Raw genomic sequence first — 25549 nt, forward strand, 5'->3', positions numbered from 1 at the left:
ATCATGACCTGAGCCAAAGGCAGACGCTTAGCCCACTGAGCCCCCTAGGTGCCCCTCTTCTAAGCGTCTTCTTGTTCTTGCCATTCTCTAATCTTTCAGGCATGGCACAAAAAGAATCTTATAGCAATAGTCATTTATTTAAGATGGAAGCATTCAGTTGGCAGGATGCTTGTAGCCAAGCACCAGAGTCGCTATTAGGAGATCAGGGTCCTTCTCTCAGCTCTGCCCAGGTCCCCGCTTCTCTGGGACTTTGAGCACCAGGCTTCGCCCATGAGTAGCCTTCCGGGCTTAACGACAAACAAGCAGTTGTAAGCTCTCTTGGAAATTGACTCATTTCCTGGATTCTGTCTTCCTCTCCCCGGTGCACACTTTGCCAGGCTGAGGATGCAAAGACAGAAGACTGGGCCTTGTCCTGCAGGAAGAGCCAAGTGCACACGCGGCCCCAGGCTAGTGCACACGCGGCCCCAGGCTAGATCGCTCAAAGCACCGGTCCAAATGCTGCGTGCCTCTCCAAATGCTGCGTGCCTCGTTCACGGGCAGGGCACACACAGGCACAGGCCAGACTCCGAGCAGCTCAGGGAGCCCTCCTTCAAGAAATTTCCAGAGTTTGCTGAAGAATCAAGTTTGGGTGACACGGTCTCCTTGAGCGAAGGGGCTTTCTCTGTTTCATTCACCAAATTACTCCTGGGATCTACAGCGTTCCTCACGTACGGTTCGCGCTCAATAAAAAGAAAATTATTGAATGAGTAATGAATTCAAAAAGCTAACCAAATGGTGGGGGCACGTGACAGGGGTCGTGTTTTTCTTCTCCCTTTAAAGTTGTGCTCCCATCTTTCTCATGGGAAAATGAATAAAAACACTCCCCTTGAACTGTCATCCCCCAGCCTCGTGACTGTCCTTCTGGGAATTAGACTTGTAGTTTCACTTACTGTTCCAGTTCACCTCGAAGCCAACTTTTGACTTACTGTGACCAAATTTCTGCCCTTGCCCGCTTCTGAAATTATTCTCGCTCTTCGAGGCGAAGCACAGCAAGCAACACCTTGGTCTAGTGAGGCTTTATTCAGCGCCTGTGATGCCCCCAGCCGTGTCTTTAACCTCCCAGACCTCCTCCTCCACTAAAACGGGCCCCAGGAATGAAGAGATTTAAGACCAGGTCTCAGCACTTGATCTGCGGGATCCTATCTTCTCTTGGGGTTTGCTGAATGAGGAAGTGATAGCCCTGACCATTGTCAGGGCACAAAGGGCTTTTGTAACTGCTGAGAGGACACACTTTTTCCATGGAAGTACTTTCCAAAACACTCAAGCCCAAGTCCGCTCTGGCGCTGTCAGGATAATGCCGGACTTCTGGACATTTCTGGCCAGAAGTGGTTTTCCAGCCTTTGCCCCTGAAATGAGGCCAAAGGGAAAACCCAGGGCTGGGGCTCTGGGTGGGGGAAGACATGAGAATCTTTAGATACAGTTGTCTGCAAAACCTTATATACATTTTTTGTTTGGGTTCATTTAAATGCCTTCTAAAGAACTAAAAAACAGCAGCCTCACAGAGCCCCTGACTTTTTATATGTTACTTTAAGCATGGATGGAAATACTCTTACAATTGCTGGGAAGGCTGGGTGGGAGGAAGTCAGCCTTTGGAAAACTATCACAGCTTAGTGCGCAAGTGGTCATGGAAGATGCTAGAGAGAGAGTAGAGGACCACCCGCATTGTAGAAAGAACTTGGAGACCAGTTATCCCTGTACTAGCTCTCCATTTTCTCTGTAGACGGATAATAGGGTCTGTTTCCCTCCTTACACAGCTCAGCGCAGACGTGATATCCTAAGAACCCATAACAAGAATTGCGGAACTGAATTAATGTGTGGAAAAGGAAGAGAAGGTACTGGCCATGTTGGGAAACCCGGGAAGGCACTGGCTTCTCTCATTCCCGTCTGAGCAAGTTTGGGGGACATACTGTATGCTAGGCAATGACATACAAAGATAAATAAAGCCTCGCCCCTCCTCTAGTTCACGGGACTTTGCCTAGTAAAACCACAAAAATATTATTATTTTGTCACCTGTTTTCAGCAACCCAAGGAAGTCAACTTTGCCTGCAGGTGGGACACACTGAAGCCAAGATTTGGGGAGAGTGTTGAGCCCGGTGGGTAAGCCACTGGATGTCATCACTGAAAAAGAACCATCTGTACCCTCCGGTGTCCCATAATGGGGACCGCTTTGGCTGAACAGGATTAGAGGACTAGGAGATCTTCAGTTGGGTCCTGTCTTTCCTGCTTGCTTTATGGGCACAGTCCATTCTGCTCCCTCACCCAGGACACTGGTTGCAAGTGAAAGTGGATTTTTAGGAATTTTTAAGTGAAATTACTCTGTATGAGACTCTAGCCATGGCTATGTGGCAGTATAAATGTGTCCAGATCTACAGAAAATCCCAACACCAGGAGTAAGATCTAATGGAAGCTGGGGGACTTTGGGTAATAATGTGTCACTATAAGTTAAGCAGTTGTTACAAATGTGCTGCTCCGGTGGGGTGTGTGGATATGGGAGGGGCGCCTCTACCTGTGTGGGGGGCAGGATGCTTTTGGGAACTCTCTGTACCTTACCATTTATGTTACTGGCAAAAGATGAATCTGAGAAGAGCAGAGAATTGCAATCCAGGACTAGCAAGCTGTGGTGAAAACCACAGGCGAGTCCAGCAAACCTAGGGGAAAAGCATTATTTTTATGGAGAAGAAGGAGGAGTCGGGAGGAATTGTTTTGGACAAAAGTCCATTGGAGAGAAACAAGAGTTTAGGATAATGATGGCTTCTCATTGACTGAGTTGCAGGGGTGGTCGATTTCTTGTAGGAGATGCAAGTCATTTTTCCCATTGAGGCCTGTCATTGATAATTCTTTCCAATGAGATTTTTTTTAAAGGTTTTATTTATTAGTTAGAGAGAGAGAGAGGGAGCACGAGCAGGGGCAGAGGGAGAAGCCGCTCCCTGCTGAGCAGAGAGCCCACTGTGGGGTTTGATCCCAGAACCCTGAGATCATGACCTGAGACGCTTAACCGATGGAGCCACCCAGGAGCCCCTCCAGTGAGATTCTTCTGTTAGGGTCCGTGAGTGACAATTTTTCCCATAATTGACATTGAGTGGTAGGGCTCCCCCCCCCACCACACCCTCCTTCTAGCCCCCAGAGTCCACTTCAGTGAGGTATCTCTGTATTAATTTTCACACTGTGAACCTTAGACTGCTCTGGACAATAAAGTCTGGCCAAAAGGTAAAATGTCCAGTTGTAAGATAAGTACGGGGGATCTAATCCCAGCGTGATGACTACGGACAACACTGCTGTATGATGTATTTGAAAACTGCTAAGGAAGTAGATCCTAAAAGTTTCCATCCCAAAGAAAAAGTCATTTTTCTTTTTTTTCCCTCTTTTCTTTATTCTTATATCTGTGTGAGATGATGATGGGTGTTGACTATACTCACTGCGATCATCATTTCACAATACATTGTAGGTCAAGCAGTTATGCTGTGCACATTAAACTCACATAGGACCACAGGTCAACTATATCTCAGCAAAATGGAAAGGAGAAGAAATAAGATCTATTAATAAAACAGACCCAGGGGTGCCTGGGTGGCTCAGTGGGTTAAAGCCTCTGCCTTCAGCTCAGGTCATGATCCCAGGGTCCTGGAATCGAGCCTCGCATCGTGCTCACTGCTCTGCGGGGAGCTAGCTTCCTCCTCTCTCTCTCTCTGCCTGCCTCTCTGCCTACTTGTGATCTCTGCCTGTCAAATAAATAAATAAAATCTTTAAAAAAAAAAAAAAACAGACCCAAAGCAAGCCTACCCTAATTTAGTTCCAGATATGGATCTAGTAATAAAAGTAATAGTATGGGCTCTTGCAATTCAGGGAAAAAAAGTGAAAGTGTCTGCTTTTTCTGCGGGATCCCTGGAGGTGTGCCGTGCGTGGAGCTTGGAACTCTGATAAAACCTCCGGAAAAGAAGGGTCTGGTGGTCCTTCCACGCATTGACAGCTGGAAATTTGCATGAATGGGCTTGAATGTGTCAAGAAACAGGTGGTTTCTCTTAAGGGCAGTTTTTGCTCCTTTCAAGTTCCTGTTAGTGTTTGTTCTGTTTGACACAGAATATGTGATTTTAGGGTGAGGTTACTGCATTAAGGAGGTGCTGCTGCAGGGATAAGCTTTCTGTTATCAGATGAGTAAGCCCTGGGGGTCTGCTGCTCTGCGTGGTGACTACAGTTAACCACACTGTGTTGTGTACCTGAAATTTACTAAGAGAGTAGACCTTCCGTGTTCTCACCACACTTGTGCGCACGCGCGCACACACACACACACACACACACACACACACACACGAGGTAACAGTGTGGTGACCGATGTGTTAATCCGATTGCCGTCATCGTTTCACAAAGTATACGTGTGTCAAAACCTGCTGTACACTAGAATACAAAGAATTTTGTTTGCAATGATAACTGCGAGATGAAACACAAAACAACCTTGCCGTCAAAGGACTATTTTTTTAGAATCTTCTTAAAAATTATTTTTGAAATTTAAAATCAATTTAAGTAACATAGAGTGTATTATTAGTTTCAGAGGGAAATTTCAGGGATTCGTCAGTTGCATATAATACCCAGTGCCCATTACATCACGAGCCCTCCTTGACACCCATCCCCCCAGTCCCCCATCCCCCCACCCACCTCCCCTCCAGCACCCTTGGTTTGCTTCCTAGAGTTAAGATCAAACGACTGTTGGTTTACATTCTAATATGGAACCTGAGACCTCAAAATGAGACCCAGTGAAAAAGGAAGTGTTCCCTGAAGATGTCCTTTCCAAGGACTGGTCAGCAGTTGGGCCCTTCTGGTTGGGAGCATCTTGAAGAGTTTGACACCAGTGAACCAGTTGGCTGGGCTGGAAATGTTCCGGTGATTTTTATTCTGTCTTGAAGTAGGTTCTGATGCCGATTCTGATTCAACAGGTTTGGGGTCAGGTGTGAGATTCAGCACTTCTAACAGCTCCTTGGTGTCTTAGACACTCAGGTTATGAGAAAAAAATAAAATAAACAAATAAATAAATAAAATAGACCGGTGGCTAAAACAACAGAAACCTATTTTCTCAGAGTTCTGAAGATGAGAGGAGGGTGCTGGTGAGGACTGTCTTCCTGGCTTGCGGACGGCCGCCCTCTCTCTCCCTCCTCACTTGGCAGCGACAGGAAGCTCTGGTCTCTTCTGCTTCTTAGGAGGACACTAATCTCATGTGGGCTCTAGCCTCATGACCTCAGCTAAACCTGATGGTCCCCTGGACGTTCCAATTCAAAACCATCACAGATGCTTCAACATAGGAGTTTGGGCGAGGACAGGATTCAGTCCCAACACCAGATGTTGCCCGATGATGTTCTGCAGAACTTCTCTGACCCATAAGGCCCTCAGAGACACCGTATTCCTGTGACGTTTTGAGGGGCCCAAACTTGCCTTACTTAACACTTAGGTACTTGATTCAAGAGCTCGAAATTGTTAAGTGACCTAAATTTCATGGATGTACTAAATAGTTTGGTAAAGTCGTGCCTATTGTAAGATGGCACTCCGTGTCTCAAGTTGTCATTTGTGAGATTCTCAGATGTTGTGAGATGGCCTTCTGTGTAGAGTTTACACACAAGTGGTCCCATGGATCTCTTACTGATTCAATGAGATGATCATAATGACATAAGGGCCAATCTGGTGAGATTTTAACAGTAAAGCCCACAGAAATGAAGGGAGCAGCTTCCAATATCAATTATCTTTGACCTCAGATTTCTTGCCAACATGATCAACAGAACAGAGGAAATTCGGTTTTACCAAATATGGAGAGCTTCAGATAAGATGCCTTAATGTGGTACAGTATTTATATTAATTGCAAAGGCTATAGGATGAAAGTAAACTGTCATCCTATATCAATAAATACCTTCTCGAGTTTCTTTGTCAAAGTCGTTGTGATTGCGACACAAACTTCAAGATCATCGATCACAGTTGATGCTGCTGCCTCATCTGTGTCCAGTGTTTTCCACTCACTGAGCCATCAATGAAGACTTGTTGAGTGCTTTATGTGCTCAGAGCTGCGCTAGGTGTTAGTGATAGGGCAATGAAAAGTACAGATGTGGTCTTCGTTCACAGACATGGTACCTGAAATAAAAGTTATAAGTGAATCTTTTGTTCTAAGAATAAAAAAAGAAAGAGAGAGAGAGAGAGGAGGAGTTGGAGCATCAAATGCGTCCTGCTGATGTACACACCAATTAGTCAATACTAGGGAAAGGAGGAACTTTGTGGCAATGCCCCATGGTTAGACCATGGAGTCCACTCTGTCTTGGCTCCTGCTCAGTGGCCATGGTTCTTCCTGAGGGCACGGTCTCCACCTTGCCAAAGCTTGTGCATAGCTGAAACACAGTATGTACCATTTGAGGAAAATTCCGAGTTACCCATTTGCAGTTCAGAATTTTTTCCCCCTTGAATTTTTCAGCAAGCCACATGGAAACCCTACTTCCCAGAATTCCTGGCATGGCGCGTATGGTGGCTAAGGAGATGCCCAGGAAAGCCTGCTGGGTGCTGCTGGTAGGACCCCCACAGAGTGTTAGCAGCCTAGAAGGTCATTGTTTGTCCAGACATTCTACTTCTATCAGTGAATCAAAGGGAGACAAGGTTTGGGGGATAGAATCAAGCCAGCCACAGAAGAGCAGTTACAGATAAGAATGGGATTCTATTCATTTCTAGCACCCAGTAGATCTGGTTTGGGGACTGACAGTGGTCATCTGTATGAAAATATTCCTTTTTAAAAATACTTTATTTTAATTCAGTTTAGCTAACATATACTGTATTATTAGTTATTATTAAGGGTAGAGTTCTGTGATTCATCAGTTGTATATAACACCCTCCTCAATGCCCATCCCCCAATTACTCCATCCCCCACCTCCCTCCCCTCCAGCAACCCTCAGTTTGTTTCCTCAAGTAAAGAGTCTCTTATGGTTTGTCTCCCTCTCCGTTTTTATCTTATTTCATTTTTCCTTCCCTTCCCCTATGTTCGTCTGTTTTGCTTCTTAAATTCTACATGAGTAAAATCATATGGTATTTGTCTTTCCCTGACTTATTTCCTTTAGCATGATACCCTCTAGTTCTATCCACATCATTGCAAATGGCAAGATTTCATTTTCTAAAATATTTTATTTATTTACTGAGAGAGAGAGAGAGAGAGCAAGCAGCGGGAAGGGCAGAGGGAGAGAGAGAATCCCAAGCAGACTCCACACTCAATGCAGAGCCCAATGCGGGCCTTAATCTCACAACCCCGAGATCATGGCCTGGGCTGAAATCAAGAGTTGGTCACTTAACTAACTGAGCCAACCAGCTGCCCCAAGGTTTCATTCTTTTTGATGGCTGAGTAATATTCCGGTGTGTGTGTGTGTACCCCATCTTCTTTATCCATTCATCTGCCAATGGACATCTGGGCTCTTTCCATAGTTCGGCTATTGTGCGCATTGTTGCTGTAAACATTGGGGTGCAGATGCCCCTTTGAATCACTATGTTCGTATTTGTATCATTTGGATAAATACCTAGGAGTACATAGGCTGGGTCATAGGTTAGCTCTATTTTCAACTTTTTGAGGAGCCTCCATACTGTTTCCAGAGTGGCTGCACCAGCTTGCATTCCCACCAACAGTGTAGGAGGGTTCCCCTTTCTCCACATCCTCGCCAACATCTGTCATTTCCCAACTTGTTAATTTTAGCCATTCTGACTGGTGTGAGGTGGTATCTCATTGTGGTTTTGATTTGTATTTCCCTGATGCCGAGTGATGTTGAGCACTTTTTCATGTGTCTATCGGCCATTTGGATGTCTTCTTTGGAGAAATGTCTGTTCATGTCCTCTGCCCATGATTGGATTATTTGTTCTTTGGGTGTTGAGTTTGATAAGTTCTTCACAGATTTTGGATACTAGTCCTTTATCTGATCAGACATTTGCAAATATCTTCTCCCATTCTGTCAGTTGCCTTTTAGTTTTGTTGACAGGTACATTCTTGCTGAGACAGGTCAAACGAATAAATTAGCACCCTGTCTGTTAAGTACAGAAGTAGATTGAGGAAACTGGGAGTTCTGAAGAAAAATAACCAGATGTTGTCCTTTCCCCCTTATCTACATACTGTCCCTGGGGAACCTCAATTGGTCCTTTAGCTTTAAATGCCATCCTACATCAGGTAGCCCAGCCAGGTGATAAAGAGCTTGGGCTCTGGGGTCAACCTGCCTGGGGTTTTCTTCTGGTTTTACCACTACTGGTTGAACAAACATGGGGAAATTTTCTGTTTCCTCATCATTAAAATGAAGACAATAGTACAGTGCCAACCGCATAGGGATTTTGAGAGTATAACTAAGGAAATATTCATAAATTGCTTAGAGAGTGTCCAGCACCTTATAAACACCCGATAGATGTTCATTGTATGCCAAGTCCTCCCAAATCTCTATTTCTTGTCCTGATTTCTCCCCAGAACCTGGATCCATAAATCTCAATGCCTGTTTGATTTCTTCACAAAGACATCAAAGAGTCATTTCAAACTCAATATGGCCGAACAGACTGGTTCCTTGCTTACATCTGCTTCTTCCCTGGTGATCCTGTTTCATTAAACACACCTCTGTCCACCTCTTCACTCCAACTAAAAACAGAGGAATGATCCTTGACTCCTGTCCTGTCTTCTTTCCCCACATTCATGTCCCTGGAACATGCCACACTCATTTTCAGTGAAGGGCCTTCCCATTAGGCATTCTCTGTCTGGAATGCTTACCACTTGATCTTTACTTACAAGGCTCTTGTCATTCAGCTGTCAGCTTAATGTCACCTCATAGAGAAGCTTCCTTTAAACAACTGTTAGAACTGTGAAAGATAAAGATAGTGTTTCTCTCTGGGGCAGACTGCAATGACTCAACCAGACTCTTGAGGATGGTTCTGTGCCAGGAAGCAAGGCTTTGCACTTATTTTAGTTTTAAGTGACTGCTGGTGGCCCAGGCTCAAGGAGCCAGACTTCCGGTTTTGTCTACCCAAAGCTTGATTTCTCTGCTCCTGATACCATGACTTTGAGGGGGTATCTCGGCTAAGTGGCTACTGCTGGGCTACTACCACACCCTTCTTCCTCCCACTCAGAGGAAGATGAACAGCAGCCAAATGCCGTTGGGCAGCTTGCTTCAATCTTAACTCTCAACCCTCAGCCCCACTGACGGAAGAGTGGGGACCCATGCTCCCCACCTCTTGCCCATCACTAGGGTGAGAGCGTTTGCTTCCAGATCCCAGGGAGCCTCTCTTATCTCCTGACCCAGCCCACAATGGGCTCTTGGACTTCCTCCTCCAGGAAGCCATATTTCTGTCAGCGTCTTGTCCTCTTTGCAAAAACTGTTAACAACTGTCAGGGTCTGAGACTTTTTTCCGCTCACAAGCTAACGAGTTTGCCTGCCACTGTTTCACAGACGCTGACAGAAGATACAAGTGTCCTGAGTCAGAGACAAAGGACTTGATCACTCATGGCCCAGCTGGAGGCAAGAGTTCATGTTTGCATCGGCTCCCCTTGCCTCTGGGGCCCACGGGCTGATGCTGAGATGTCCCGCAAGTACTCCGCTTGTCCTAGTCGCAGGTGACAGCTGAGGAATCCCAGTGTTGTCAACGACATGCATATGAGCGTGTCTCCATACTCTGACCATTTCACATAGTTTCCTAGACTTTCTTTCTACCAATCTTCAAGGTTTTTCTTTGACGTCTCCAACCAGACGGCCCACCTGTTAGATGTTACTCATGACTCGTGCAGATAAGGACCTCAGGCGGTCTCCTTCCAAACACAGGGGACTATCCGGTGTGCTAGTTGGGGTGCTTCCCAGCGGAGAGGTTTTCTCTCATGCCTGACCTCGAAGCTGTCGCCGAGTGGGCTGGAGTGGAGAGGCCGTTCTCTTCCCTCGGGAGCCGGCATGGAGTTCAGATCAACCCCGTGCATTTGCTTCCTCCATTAGCAGAAACTCACCAGGAGCCTGTCGGTGTGCAGCGAAGGGCAGAGACGGACAAGCGTACGGGACCCTCACTAAGCAGCCTGCTGATGCGGCTCGCCCGGCCCTCCGCACCTGTTCACGTCCCGTCTGGCACCTTCCACTTCTGGTTTATAATAGATGTGAGGCACATTCATGTGGATCCTCAGTGGGTAACGTTCGTGAGGGGCAGTTTGTGTCATGTGACACAGCCCGCAATGGGCCCTTGTACTTCCTCCTCCAGGAAGCCATATTTCTGTCCCAGGGCAGATACCCAGTGTCCACCAGCTCCCAGAAGCAAGCCTGCCACGGCTTTTCAAACGGAGAAGGGATGTCAGCACGAGGGGCCAGCAGCTCACAGCAAACTTCTAGGGAATTAAGACTTCTAAGGGGGGGAATCAATCTAAATTGGATTACAAATTAATTGAGAGACTTCAGGCCCAACTTTTTATTTTGTAAAAAAGGCAACAATGACAAAAAGTTTTATTTATCATTTAAAAAGTTGGAAGAAATTATTTTGTATTCTCCACAAAGTTTTTTTTTTTTTCTTAAAGATATTTTTTATTTATTTATTTTGAGAGAAAGAGCGGGAGAGCGCAAGTAAGAAGGAAGAACAGAGGGGGAAGGAGAAGCAGGCTAGCAGGCTGCCTGGTGGACGATGGTGGACGATGGACGATGGACGTGGGGTTCCATCCCAGGACCCTGGGATCACTACCTGAGTCAAAGGCAGATGCTTAACCAACTGAGCCACCCAGGAGCCTCGAAACCCCACAAAGTTTTAATATTACTCGGTAAAATAAAAACAAGAGAGCCAAATTTAAATTCAATTTCACTTATACTTCTAATTAAAATGGACTTTACAATAAATATAATTATTTTGTGAATTTGGGGTTATATTATGACTCCTTTTTCTTGTGTTTACCACAGCGTGAAACAAAAGCACACAGCATGTTAATTAATTCAAAACTTTGTGTTTCTATTTTAACAAAAAACTAGATTGTATGGAACGATCTAAATTTCTTACACTTGTCCTCTAGGTCAAGTACCTATTATTTAAAAGTATGTAAATATAAACATAGTTACAAGCGACTACATTGGATTACAATTTAAATAAGTGATATCTCTTTTTAAAAGTTTTATTCATTTATTTGAGATATAGAGAGAGAGCATGAGTAGGAGGGGCAGAGAGAGAGGGAGAGAGAATCCCAAGCAGATTCCGTGCTGAGTGTGGAGCCTGGTGTGGGACTTGATCCCAGGACACTGAGGCCACCACCCAAGGTGAAACCAAGAGTCAGGTGCTCAAGCGACTCTGCCCCCCAGGACCTCCTAAATAAGTGGTATCCATATATATTGGTCTTTTTTTTTTTTTTAAGATTTTATTTATTTATTTGACAGAGAGAGATCACAAGTAGATGGAGAGGCAGGCAGAGAGAGAGAGAGAGAGAGAGGAGGAAGCAGGCCTCCTGCTGAGCAGAGAGCCCGATGTGGGACTTGATCCCAGGACCCTGAGATCATGACCTGAGCCGAAGGCAGCGGCTTAACCCACTGAGCCACCCAGGCGCCCCTATATTGGTCTTTTATATAAACCTTAGAGAACATTGTATATTATGTGGACCTAGAGTTAACCCAATTTCATGATTCTGTGTAAAGTTTTAAGAAGATGTTGTATTTCTGGTAATTTCTTTTTTTTTTTAAGATTTTTTTAATTTAATAGACAGATCACAAGTAGGCAGAGAGGCAGGCAGAGAGAGAGAGGAGGAGGAGGTAGGCTCCCTGCCGAGCAGAGAGCCCAATGTGAGGCTCAATCTCAGGACCCTGGGATCATGACCTGAGCCGAAGGCAGAGGCTTTAACCACTGAGCCACCCAGGCACCCTCTGGTAATTTCTTAATAGTAAAAGTTAGTGCATTACACCTGAATATATTAATTAGTTATATTTTCTACGCTTCTTAGTTGACTTTGTGCTATCATATTGTGTTTATAGTTAATAAATTTTTGGCAACTTTTTTTTAAACGATTTTATTTATTTATTTGACAGAGAGAGACACAGCAAGAGAGGGAACATAAGCAGAGAGTGGGAGAGGGAGAAGCAGCCTTCCCGCCCAGCAGGGAGCCCCATGCAGGGTTTGATCCCAGGACCCTGAGATCATGGTGTGAGCCGAAGGCAGATGCCTAATGATTGAGCCTTCCAGGCGCCCAATCTTTGGCAACTCTTTTTTTTTTTAAATTTTTTATTTTTATTTATTTTTTTTAAAAAGATTATTTATTTATTTATTTGACAGAGAGAGAGAACACAAGTAGGCAGAGCAGCAGGCAGAGAGAGAGGGGGAAGCAGGCTCCCTGGTGAGCAGAGAGCTCGATGTGGGACTTGATCCCAGGACCCTGGGATCATGACCTGAGCTGAAGGCAGAGGCTTTAACCCACTGAGCCATCCAGGCACCCCTTTAGCAACTTTTAAAGAAATTAAAATTGAGAGAGATTAAAAAGAAAATAGTGCCTAGCCAGCACCCAGTGCTTGTGTGTGTGTTTAACCTCTACATTCTTATCTACTAGAAGCACTTTCTTCTGCAAAACATTCACATTAAGATAATAGTATCAGTCACTGTATTTTCTTCTAAAATACTTGATACGATTATATTTTGTAAGTGAGAATTTGAAAGGTTTAAAAAAATAGTCATTAAAAATATTGCTTTGGAGGCACCTGGGTAGCTCAGTCGGTTAAGTGGTTGCCTTCAGCTCAGGTCATGATCCTGGGGTCCTGGGATTGAACCCCATGTCTGTCCTGTCTGGGCTCCCTGCTCAGCGGGGTGTCTGCTTTTCCCTCTGTCTCCCTGCCACAACTCAGGCTCTGTCTCTCACTCTCAAATAAATAAATAAAAACTTTAAAAAATATATTGTTTGGACTACCAGATAATGTGACAGTCGTACAAAGGTTGTGAAATAATAGAGAAAATTGTGTATATTTACACAGGTCTTGCCCCTGGTTCCTGACCCAGAGCTCCTAAATCCCTTGGAATTTCCTGGGTGACAGGAGTGTCTTTGTTCTAATGAGGTGCCTCTGGGGGGGGTGCTCCTGGATGGGGGCCTGTCACCAGGAAGACAGAGCCCTTTTTCAGCCCCACTCCCATTCTCTGGAGCAGGGAGAGAAGCTGGATATGGAGTTAATGGCCCATGATGCCTATGTGATGAAGCTTCTGTAAAAATCCCAAAGATACGGGGTTCCCAGAGCTTCTGGGTTGGTGAACACATTCATGCATCGGGAGGGTGGTTCTCTCAAACTCCACATACACAGAAACCCTCCCACACCTCAGTCCCATAGATCTTCATTGGGCTGTTTTCATCTGTATCTTTTAGGATCATCTGTATTCCCTAATAAAGTGGTAAGAGTAAGCAAGCGTTTCCTGAGTCCTGTGTGTCATTCTAGCAAATTCTTGAACCCCGAGAAGGAGTCACGAGAACCCTGACTTAGAGTCGACGGGTCAGAAACAGGGCTGAAATCCCAGGACTTGGCGGGCTGTCCTGTGGCCTCAGCCCCTAACGTGTGGCATCCAGTGATGCCCTCGGGTAGATAGAGCCAGACCTGGGCTCTATCTGGTAGCTTCTTCGCTCAGCTGCTGTCAGGGAGGACTGCCCCACTGTGGGGAACCCCACATGCTGGTGTCAGAAGTGAAGGATTGTGAATGTGGCGGTTTTGGGAGTGACAGATAAACGGAAGGAGTGGGGTTTTTTCCTTTACAAAGTTCACTGAAATTTTTTTTAATGCATAAAATTAAATGTTTTTTTAAAACAAAATTTTCTTTAATTTTTTTAACGTGTAAAATTAGGACTAGCCGCTGAAGAAAATTCCCCTGTGGTGTGTGGTCCGTGCTTGTGGGCGGTGGTTCAGAAGAGTCTTTGTGATTGTTTGTGCCTCTGGATTCTTCCCTGGGGGGCAAAACGTGGCCTTACCGGCCCCAGTGCTTTTGAGACAGACTCTGGCTACGGGTAGGGGTACCTCGTGAATTGTGAAAAACGGGCATTTCTCATTTCTGGATGAACGAATGTTGCTCAGGCTCCTTTTGGACTTTCTGTTTAGGTTGTTATGAAGCAGTTAGTTTGGTTAAGGACACCTCTGGGGCTGTGGCCATTTCTCTTCACAGTTACCCTCCCACTTAGCGTGACCGCTCGCTCAGTTCCCACCACCATGCTGTCAGATACTGCTCTCCTCCAAAGCCAGATGCCGTATTCAGAATTCCTGGAGATTAATATGGTGTTTGGTTTCATTTATTTTATTTTTTAGAGACTTTATTCATTTATTTGAGAGAAAGAGCACAAGCAGGGGGAGTGGGAGAGGGAGAAGAAGGCCTCCTGCTAAGCAGGGAGCCCTATGCGGGGCTCGATCCCAGGATGCCAGGATCATGACCTGAGCTGAAGGCAGAGGCTTCACTGACTGAACCCCCCAGGCTTCCCTCCCTGCCCATTTCTCAAAGGAAGGCAGCAAATCATAGACACAGAATTTGAAAAAATGAGCTGGCCAAGGGTTGTAGCAGTTTCCTTATCCAAACGATAGAGGCCGGATGTTCTGCCCGTCATCTTAAGTAGCATGAGTGTTAGAACGCATAGAAGGCTCGGCCTCTTTCCGCACCAAGTATGAATGGGTAGGCCCATGACCAGTGTGGTCAGTAAAGGCCAGACACTGTGAAACGTCCAGGGGATGGATAATATGGGGGTCAATTATTATCAGCCGTTCAGGGCAATTCATGCACAGGGTCAGGAAGCCCTGATTCGGTGCGTTCAAATCCATTTTCATTCCCAGAAAATATTGCTCAGGTTCTGCAGGGAGGGAGGGAGGGGGTCTAATCAAGTCAAGCTTTAACACGACGTCTGTTTTAATCCATGCCTGTTGTCCTGAGGCAATAGCGTCCCTAGCCATCTAAGCAACTCCTTTTACTCATTTCAGTTTTTCCTTCAATGCTGAGATTAACAACCCATCCACATTTTCCCTGAGGTTCAGACCTGTGGGGAACTTAGAGGAATCTGGAAGAGTGTCCTGAGACCCAAGGACAGCTGGGAGACCTCCTCTAATCCTACCAATAAAATCCAAACACTTTCCAGACTTGTTCCAAGTAAGTACCATCCTACAACAGCTGCAGTAAGAAATCCGCAGCAGGACAGCACTCCCCTGCCCATTTGCTTAAAAGAAAGTCTTGTTTCTGACTTCATTTTTGTGTCCCTAAAATTTTTTTTTTAAGATTTTATTTATTTATTCATCAGAGAGAGAGAGAGAGAGAGCACAAGCAGGGGGAGCTGCAGGCAGAGGGAGGAGACCACTTGCTGGGCAGGGAGCCCAATGCGGGACTCGATCCCATGACCCTTGGATCATGTCTGAGCTGAAGGCAGTTGGTTACCTGACTGAGCCCCCCAGGCGCCCCAATGTCCTAAATTGTAACCTTGAGTTCAAGAGTCTCAGGGTCGCGCTAGGAGGCTGGGCCTAGGAAGACGGTGGTTTAATTCCTTGTTGAGAAGCTGCGGCGCTGTGTTCGCAGCTGACGTGTGTGAAAGGCGGTGCTGATTCTGTCCCAATTCCCGGTGGCTGCTTGGCCTCCCAGGCTGTCCTGGTGACAGCGTGGCCTCTGTGCTCAATGAGGACAGACAGACGTAGACACAGAAGAAGATAAAATAGCCGTAAGGCTTTGCATAGAATCATGTGCATTTTCAGAACATGCTCAGATAATTTTCCTTTTGCCCCTTTCTGGAACTCTGTGAAGAAATGTGGAGGAAGAGGATGAGACCAAATCACATGACTAGCGCAGACCAGTTATTTACGAAGGGCCAGGCATGGTTCTAAGCTATTTCTGTAGTTACGGCGGCTTCATTTAAATTCACAGACGCTCTTTACGACAACTCTGCAAAGTAGGAACCACTACCCTGGCTGCTTTACAGATGAGGAGATCGATGGGTCAATAAATTATTTAATCAGGTCACGGAGGCGCTGCTCCGAAGTGGCAAGGCTGGGATTCAAACCCAGAGCCCACCTGTCTTTGGGGCCCTGACACGGAACAACCGGTCGACACTGGGTCTCTATAGAGACAGGGGTAAAGATCTCTGTGTGGTCTTAGAACACAGTTTGGAACCCGATGAGTTGTCTTAGAATCTAGGTTTCCTGACTCCTAGTCAATAACTTCTTTCTTTCTTCTTTTCATTTTTAAAAAAATTTATTTATTTATTTTAGAGGAATAGAGAGAGAGAGCGCGGGCGCACGCAGGGGTGGGCAGGGGCAAAGGGAGGGGGAGAGAATCCCCAGCAGACTCCCCGCTGAGCACAGAGCCCCAGGTGGGGCTCCATCTCACGCCCCTGGGATCACCCCCTGAGTCAAAATCAAGAGCCCGAGGCTCAACCAGCTGAGCCACCCGGGCGTCCCCCCTTCTTTTCGTTTTTTTTATTATGAAATATATCGTACACAGATCATACTGTATAAACACATATAATTTTATCTTGAAGCATTTGAAATTGTCAATATTTGCTTAGATTTGGCACATAAAAATGGCAATTTCATGATTTGATATGCTGTACGCTATTTAATGACTCCAGTGACCCTTTCTCTGCTGGAAAAAGTTAAAGCAAACAGGAGTATAAACACCGTCCAGTTCAAAGAAGAGAGCATTACCTCCACATAGTCCCTCCCCGGGACACGTCCCTCCTGTCCGTCTGGGTAACAACTACGTGAGTTTTGTGGTAAGCATTTCTTTTCCTCGTGAAAGCAACCTTAAGGAACGTAGCTTGTTTGTGCTTGCTACGTCTTTATATAACTGGATCACACCACACGTGTTCTTTTGAGACTTGCTTTTCTCATTCATTACTATGTTGGTGCAAATGAGCTAGATTGCTCGCGCAATTATAGTTTTTTTGGGTTGTTGTGTAATATTACATTATATGACTAAATGACTGTTTATTTATCCAGTTGGCTGTTGAAAAGCATTTGGGCTGTTCCTGGGTTGGAGCTAATAAGCGTAGAGTTTCTGTGTACATTCCTGCATCTGGCTCCCGGTGCACTTGGCAGGAATCCATTCAAGTGTACACTTATGGGTGGAATTACCAAGTGCGAGAAAAGACTAAACGATTTATACGGAATTATTCTGCACTCAGCAAGTATAACTGCTCTGTGTTTCCACTGCTCTGTGTTCTCTCTTCCATGCAGTATGGTCAGACTTTAATATTTCATTTTTGTTATCCGAGGGTATGTAATGACACTTTCTTGCGGTTTTACTTTGCATTTCTCTAGTTATTAAAGAGGCTGAGCAATATCTCGTGTCTTTATCAACCATTTGGATTTCCCCTTTGCCCTTTGGGAAATGCCTGTTCATGTCTTTGCCACTATTATTTAATTTAATTTAATTTAATTTAATTTAATTTAATTTAATTTATTTTCTCTCTCCTTATGTACATCTGTGTTCACAGGAATTCATTAAATGTTTCCAGATGTCAGGCTTTTGTCATTTACATATGTTAAAAATATTTGTCCCCAGGTTGTGTCTTGGCTTTTCACTTTCTTTATAATGTCTTTAGGTGAACAAATTTAAAAAAAAAATTTCAAGAGGGGAGTATGATTAATACTTTTTGTGTCTTGTTTAAGAAATCCTTTCCTGCATCGAGATCATGAAGCTACTCTACTATATTGTCCTTTAAGATCTTATATTTTTGTGTTTTATGTCCAAGCCTTTAATAATCCTGGAAGTGAGTTTTGTGTCTGGTGTCAGGTGGCAGCAGGTCTTGCCCCAGTGTGATTCCTTTAAAAAACCCTTCCTTTCCCCACTGATACACACCATCACTTCTTTTATATATCCGTTTTCCGTTGTTTTTTTCTCCTACGGGTAAAAAATTTGCTCCCCGTACAGATTTGAGAGCAATGGAATGAACCACTTTGTATACTTGTTCTTCCCTCTTCCCACTGATTGTTTGCATGTGGCGGTTTTACGGACGTGGAATCGTGGAAACACTGCAGTATCACCTGTATCAAGTATGGCTTGGGTGGATTCTAGGCAGACTGGCACATTCACGACCTCTAAATTCCCCAGGACCTCATGGCCCCAGTGCTGCCTTGCTCAGGGCCCCGGGGTGGCTGCTGCTGTTGACTGCCAATTCTCAAGGTTTTGATGCTTTGGGAGAACAAAGGGATCATTTGAGTCAGCAGGGGAAGAACTGGGCAAGTGAACAGGAGGAGATGCCCCTGTACAAGTTGGATACTGGGCAGGATGCAGATTACCTGAGTCCTTAGGGTGCTAGTCTCTGCTCTCAGCCTGACTTGCTTTCTGAGTCGTTGAACTATGTGAATCCAGTGACTCTTTCTCTGCTGGGATGCAACGGACTCCATCACCATCTTTCTCCGTGACCGTGTGTATCACACATCTGTGGACTCCAGTTTCTCCTCTGCCTCCAGTGTCTCTTACAGTGCCCATTTGGATGGATGTCGTGCTTCATGGATAACTGAGTCCTTACTCTTGAGGAGGAACCAGAAAGAAGGTGTCCCTTGTGGGGAGACTTGGTGAGAAGTTGGTGATGAAGGCTGGAGGTCCATCCAGTCTTCCTATAAACCCTGTAATGATACCTGTCCCCCTTCGAAATGGTTTCCTTCACTACCGACCTCATTTACTCTATACACGTGTCAGGAAGACAAATGAAATAACATAGATACAAATGATAAAGTATTTTTTTTATAAATAATAAAGTATTTTTAACAATTTTATTTGTTTATTTTAGAGAGGGAAAGAGTGAGAGAGTGGGAGGATAAGCACGAGTGGGAGGAGCAGAGGGAGAGGGAAAGGACATCTCCAGCAGACTCTGTGATGAGCACAGAGCTTGAGCTCATGACTCTGAGATCATGACTTGAGCTGAAATCAAGAGTCTGTTGCTTAACCAACTGAGCCACCCAGGCGCCCCCACAATTCTGTAAATTTACTAAAAGTCATTGAACTGTACACTTAAAATGGATGAATTTATGGTATGAGTATTACACCTAGAAAAATCTGTTTCTTAAAAGTCTCTTAAGACCATACGCTATCATATTTTTTAAAAACGATGTATTTATATAGGGGAAGAGAAGATAAAATGAAACAAGATGAAATCAGAGAGGGAGACAAACCATGAGAGACTTAGTCATGGGAAACAAACTGAGGGTTGCTGGAGGAGGGGGGGGGGAGGGGGGGGGTAACTAGGGGATGGGCATTAAGGAGGACACCGGATGGAATGAGCACCGGGTGGTGATGAATCACTGACCTCTACCTCTGAAACTAATAATACATTATATGTTAATTGAATTTAAATTTTAAAAATTAAAATAAAACAATTATTTGACATTGTACATTAAATGGTTTAAAGTATATGCTAAGAATTGGGATATTTTTAAGAGACTTTAAGAGATTTTAGGAATCAAATAAGAAGTTTAATCAATGCCCAGAAAATTATCTAGGCTGTATTAAAATGATGTAAACTTTAAACACCATGAATCAACTCTGAAGCTATTAGCTTATTTTTTTAGAAACTATTTAGTTTTAAATGTACATAAAGTTCATTTTGGGGTGTACCATTCCATGGGTTTTCACAAATGAATACACCGTCATATAAGCACCACCATAATCCAGATATGAAACAGTCCTGTCCCTCCCAAATTTCCCCTGTGCCACCCAATTATAGTGAACCCCTCTCCCCACCCACAAACCCTGGTGATCACTCACTTGCTCTCTGTCTGGAGGTGTCTCTGCAAGGACATTATATGATGTGTAAATTTTGAGAAGATTTTTAAACCTACCATTATCCTTTTTTTTAAAAGATCTTATTTATTTATTTGACGCACAGAAAGAGATCACAAGTAGGCAGAGGAGCAGGCAGAGAGAGAGGAGGAAGCAGGCTCCCTGTTGAGCAGAGAGCCCGATGCGGGGCTCGACCCCAGGACCCTGAGATCACGACCTGAGCTGAAGGCAGAGGCTTAACCCACTGAGCCACCCAGGTGTCCCTCCATTTTACTTTTTAAAATTGAGATGTAATTTACAGACAACATTATGTTCATTTCAGGTGTGCACCATAGTGATTTAATATTTGTATATACTGTGAAACGATCACCACAAAAAGTCTAGTTAGCACCCATCACCACACACAGTTATGCAACTTTTCCTTGTGATGAGAACTTTTAAGATCTACTCTCTTAACAACTGTCAAATATGCATTAAATATAAATTAAATACATTGATGCTGTACATTACATCTCAGTGACTTCCTTATTTTATAACAGAGTTTGTGCCTTTGGATAGCCCCCACCCGTTTTGCCCATCCTTGTCTCTGGTGGCCACCACTCTGTCCTCTGCAGCCACCTGCTTGTTTGTTTTGGTTTGTGTTTTTAGAGGGAGTTGTTCAGCTTTCATATATAAGTGAAATCCGGTGGTATCTGTCTCTCTCCGGCTGACTTATTTTACTTGGCATAATAAGCTCAAGGTCCATTTATATCGTGGGATTCGAACTTTTGAATGGTAAAAGTAATGGTTATTTTGGGGTGGCAGGAATTTCCCTGCTCATAATTAGTCAGATCGAGAACGGCAAGACAGTGACAGGATGAGACTGGTCTGAATTCAGTCACACTCACAGGCTCACAGGCAGCCGGAACCAGAAGGAACTTCAGGGTCATTTAACCAAAATCTTACTTATAAATACAGAGAAACTGAGTCTCAAGCTTGGGTCCCTCCTTGCACCCTGGGCCCAGTGCTCAGCGTTTTAGGAGTCCACTTCACTACACTTCCCACCGCTACACACCAGGCTTGGGACTGTGGCTTTGTCTGCCAGTTCCAGCACAAATCCTGCCTCTCTGACCCATCCCTGACTGCCGACAACCCAAGTAATGCTGGTATCCGTCATTAGCAGCAGAAGAAAGGCTGGTTCTGAGAACTGTCTCATGAAAGTGATTTCTGACGCTGCAACATGGAACTGTCACACACTCACTAGTATTAATTTGATGGCTGTTCATTCTGTTATTAGGCAAAATGCCCAAGAGAACACATAATCTGGAACCAAAATCAAGTCTTTTTAAAAGGCAAGAACTGGAAGGGTCTTCAGAAATCATTTGAGCTGGTTCTGAGGTGTCCTTAGGCATTTCCAGAGTTCCCACAGGGAGCGTCTCAGTGGAGAGGCGGGGAGGGGCTCAGCGGTAGCTGTGCTACCTCCTCTGATTAAACTATTATTCTTCTCGAAGGGCTTTTAAAAACATTTCTTATGGTGCTGATCTGCTGGTAATGATTTCTTTCAGCTTTTTTATGTCTGAAAAAGTCCTCATTTCATCTTTGTTTTTGAAGACTATTTTCACTGGGTATAGAATTCTAGGTTAACCGTTTTTGTCCCTCACTCTCAAGATGTTGCTGTACTGCATTCTGGCTGGCACTGTTCTCCCCGAGAAGCCTGCTGTCATTTTATCTTTATTCCTCTGTACTTTTTTTTTTTTTGTAAAGATTTTATTTATTTATTTGAGAGGGAAAGAGAAAGCATAAGCATGGGTGAGAGGCAGAGGGAGAGGGAGAAGCTGACTCCCTGATGAACAAGGAGCCCAAGGCAGGACTCCATTCCAGGACCCTGAGATCATGACATGAGCCAAAGGCAGACGGCTGACTGAACCACCCAGGTGCCCTGTTCCTCTGAACTTAATGTGTCTTTTATCTCTGGCTGCTTTTAAGCTCTCCTCTTTATCACCGGTTTTAAATAACTTGATTATGATGGATCTTAGCATAGTTTTCTGAAGTTTCTTGAGGCTGGGATTTATTGAGCTTGGATCTTATTCTTGGATCTATCTTTGACAATTTCATCAAGCTTGGGAAATTTGACCCTTATTTTTTCAAACCTTTCACTTTCCTGTCCTTTTTCTTGGACTCCCATGAAATGTACGTTGGTCCATGTGAAGTGCCCCCAGAAATCAGTGCTTCCAAGTTATCTTGTTTTCAGTTTTTCTTTATGTGTTATTTTGGATAGTTTCTATCACTGTGTCTTCCAGTTCATGTCTTTTTTTTAAATGCAGTGTTTAATCAGTTCTTAATTCTACCTAGTATATATTTTGATGAGAGACATTGAATTTTTTTATTCTCCAGAAGTTCAGTTTGGGCTGTTTTATATCTTCCAAGCTTCTCCTTAATATGCTCTTATTTTCTTCTAGCTTCTTGGACATATAGAATGTGTCTATAGTCATGGTTTAAATGTCTTTTTCTATGACTTCTGTCATCTGTATTATTTTTGGCTTCTGTTTATATTTAATTTCCTTTTGTCCTCATTATGGGTCATATTTTCCTGCTTCTTTACATTGCCTGGTAATGTTTTTAAAAGATTTTATTTATTTATTTGACAGACAGAGATCATAAGTATGCAGAGAGGCAGGCAGAGAGAGAGGGGGAAGCAGGCTCCCTGCTGAGCAGAGAGCCCAATGTGGGGCTCGATCCCAGGACCCTGGGACCATGACCTGAGCCGAAGGCAGAGCCTTTAACCCACTGAGCCATCCAGGCACCCTGCCTAGTAATTTTTCACTGGATTCCAGATATTACGAATTTTAGGTTATTGAGATTCTTTGAATTCTTTTAAATAATTTTGAGTTGTCTGTGCAGTTAATTTACTAGGGAACTGCTTGATATTTGAGGCATATTTTCAAGTTTTGTTAAATGAGATTAGAGCCATTCCTCTTTATTCCTTTGTACGTATCGAGGCTTCCATCTGGAATCTTGGTATTTTGACCTTGAGAACGTCTTTTAATATTTAGTTCCGGTCACGAGTTCTTTGAATCTTTTGTTCTTCTTTAAAGGTTTTTATTTTGCTTCCTTTCTGAAAGATATTTTCCCTGGATAGAATTCTAGATTTTGTAGGTTTTTTTTTTTCCTTTCTTTCTTTTAACACTTTAAAGATGTTGTTTGTCTGCTGGCTTGCATTTTTTTTTTGTTTTTACTAGAAGATTGCTGTAAATCTTATCTTTCTTTTCATGTATATAATGTTCCTTTTCCTCTGCCTACTTTAGTATTTTCTTTTTATCACTGGTTTCCAACAATTTGGTTATGATATTACTTGAGTAGTTTTTATGTTTATCTTGCCTGTGGTTTGTTGAACTTCCTGGGTCTGTAAGCTAATAGTTGTATCAAATTTAGAATACTTCTGGTCATTTTCCTTGAAATATTTCTCCGCTGTCCCCTTCTCTGGTACCTGACAACATTTGCATTATACTGTTTAACAGTGCCACCCTTTACTGATGTACTTCCTTTTCTCTCTTTTTCTTTTCTTTTTTTAAGAGTTTTTTCCTCCTTCTGTTAGGATGGTTTCTATTACTATGTCATCAAGTTTGTTTATCATTTCTTTTGCATCTGTTTAGCTCAGCTAGTGAACTGTCATATCAGGTATTGTATTTTTCAACTCTATAGCTTCTATCTGGTTCTTTTCTGTATCTTCCATTTATTTCCACATAAACACAATAAAGAGAGAAGTGGAAGATACAGAAAAGAACCCAGTTTGCATCTTCTGTTTAATTTTATTTTTTTTGAGGTTGCCATGAAAGTACACCACTCATGTCTTTTGTTGCAGGAAACCTAATTGATTGATGACTCTGGCAGCATGCTCTGAATCCACCATTGTATCCGCACGAAAGCCTCCCTTTTCATGGGCTGCTTGAAGTCATTGATTGAATGTGGTACGAATACTAATGTAGGTCTTTTCTTGCAAGGTACAGATTCCTCTGATGGGTGACTCTGGTTTGAGGACACATCAACCCAGATGAAACTTTCTTAGAACTGCACAGCCGTCTGAGACTCTACTCTTCCAGTCCTTCTTTTCCTCTCTTTTTCCCAAGGGTCAGATCCACGTCATGGTCTGAAGAGTCTACCTCTCCAGCTTATTCTCTTTTTTCTTTCGTAGGCATTTCCTCCAGTAAACCTTTGGCATCTTGTTTCTTGAACTATCCGAATTAATATATTTATTATTATCGATATATATTTGGTTCTTATTTGCAGTCAGTATAGAATTTCATTTTAATAAAAGGTTCAAGATTTAAAAATGAGAACTATAGGTTTTTTTTATGTCATTTATGATTGAGGGACTGAAGCTCAGAGGTTCTTCTGAATGTTGAGTTTGCGAACTTAAACCTATCTATATTATGGCATTAATCAAGGTCATAAAGGCTTGTCCTTTTGCCCTGAACAAAAAATCAGGAGCCCCAATAATACTACTAACTCCTTTTTGCCTTGGACAAACTACTTGACTTCTCTAAGCTTATTAAAGGGGTTACGGTAGTTCATCTACATAGCCTCCTTAATTCTAAAATGTAACTTTACAGATGAGAAAATTGAAATAATTTACCTCACCAATTATCCAAAAAGTTGTTAGGGAATATCTAGATTGGATTTTTTCCCCAAATAGACAATAAATGGCCCAAAACTTTGTGTGTGTGCGTACTGACCTGTATTTAGGAAAATACCTTGATAAGCCATTTACGGTAAAGGATGTGATCTGAGGACATGGATTTCAGGACCAATATAGTGAAAAAAGTGGCTGAACTGTTTGACATATAGAAGGGAAGGAATTTACTTTTCATTCTAGGAGGCAACAGAAAAGAGAAGACAGAAGGGGAAGAGCAAGAGAAAGAGAAAGGAAAGAGAGTGGAACCACCGTAAGAGTAGAAAACTAGAGACGGGCATGGGTGAACATTTCTAGAGGCAGAGTAGGGAAAGGGCATTTAAAGCCAGAGATACCCATCATTTAATTGGAAGTTTTCTGCTCTATTAATCAGGCTTGTTATGTTTGAAAGTGACACAAATCCAATGCAAAGAATCTAAAAAAAAAAAAAAAAGAAAGAAAGAAAAGGATCTTAGTGGGTCACAAAGTTTGGTAAGATACTGGGAACTAAGCAACTAAGGAAGAATTGCAGACACCAATGCTGCAGGCACCAAAAGTAGCAACTTGGTTTAGCAGTGCTAGATCTCTCTTTCTCTTTCCCTTCTTCCCTACTTTCCTTTTGGTCTGGCCTTGCTCGTCTCTGTTTGGCTCTGCTTTTCTTTGACTTCATTCTTTCCTGCAGCAGACAGGACTTGGCCATGTGGCAGGAAACATGGCTGCTGTCAGACCTAGCTCAGCAACCATAAAGAGAGAGCTTGTTGAGGGAGGAGGGAAAGGGGTTCTGGTGTAACATTTCCAGGGACATGTTCTAACTAGCCTTGGTTGGATTCTGTGTTCATCCCTTGCGCTCGTCATCAGCGCCAGTGAAATAGGGCCCTATGGTCAACTAACACAGGTCATGTGATATTTTTGCCTAGGGTGAGGGAAGGGTCTAGTACCAGAAGAATGAGGATAGAAATATTTCCTGGAAAGATAAAAATAATAGCTGATTCTGTGTTGTTCTGGTGTAAACCAACCTTTCTTCCAAGAACCTTTTTTTAAAAAAGATTTCGTTTTTTAAAGGAATCTCTATACCCAACTTGGGGCTCAAACTCACAACTCCAAGATCCAGCCAGGTGCCCCCAAAAACCTTTCTTACAATTGGAATGTTGTATCCATGCGACAGCTTTGTGT

Source organism: Enhydra lutris, unplaced genomic scaffold, assembly GCF_002288905.1.
Source record: "Enhydra lutris kenyoni isolate GAN:26980312 unplaced genomic scaffold, ASM228890v2 scaffoldscaffold94, whole genome shotgun sequence".
NCBI lineage: Eukaryota > Metazoa > Chordata > Mammalia > Carnivora > Mustelidae > Enhydra > Enhydra lutris.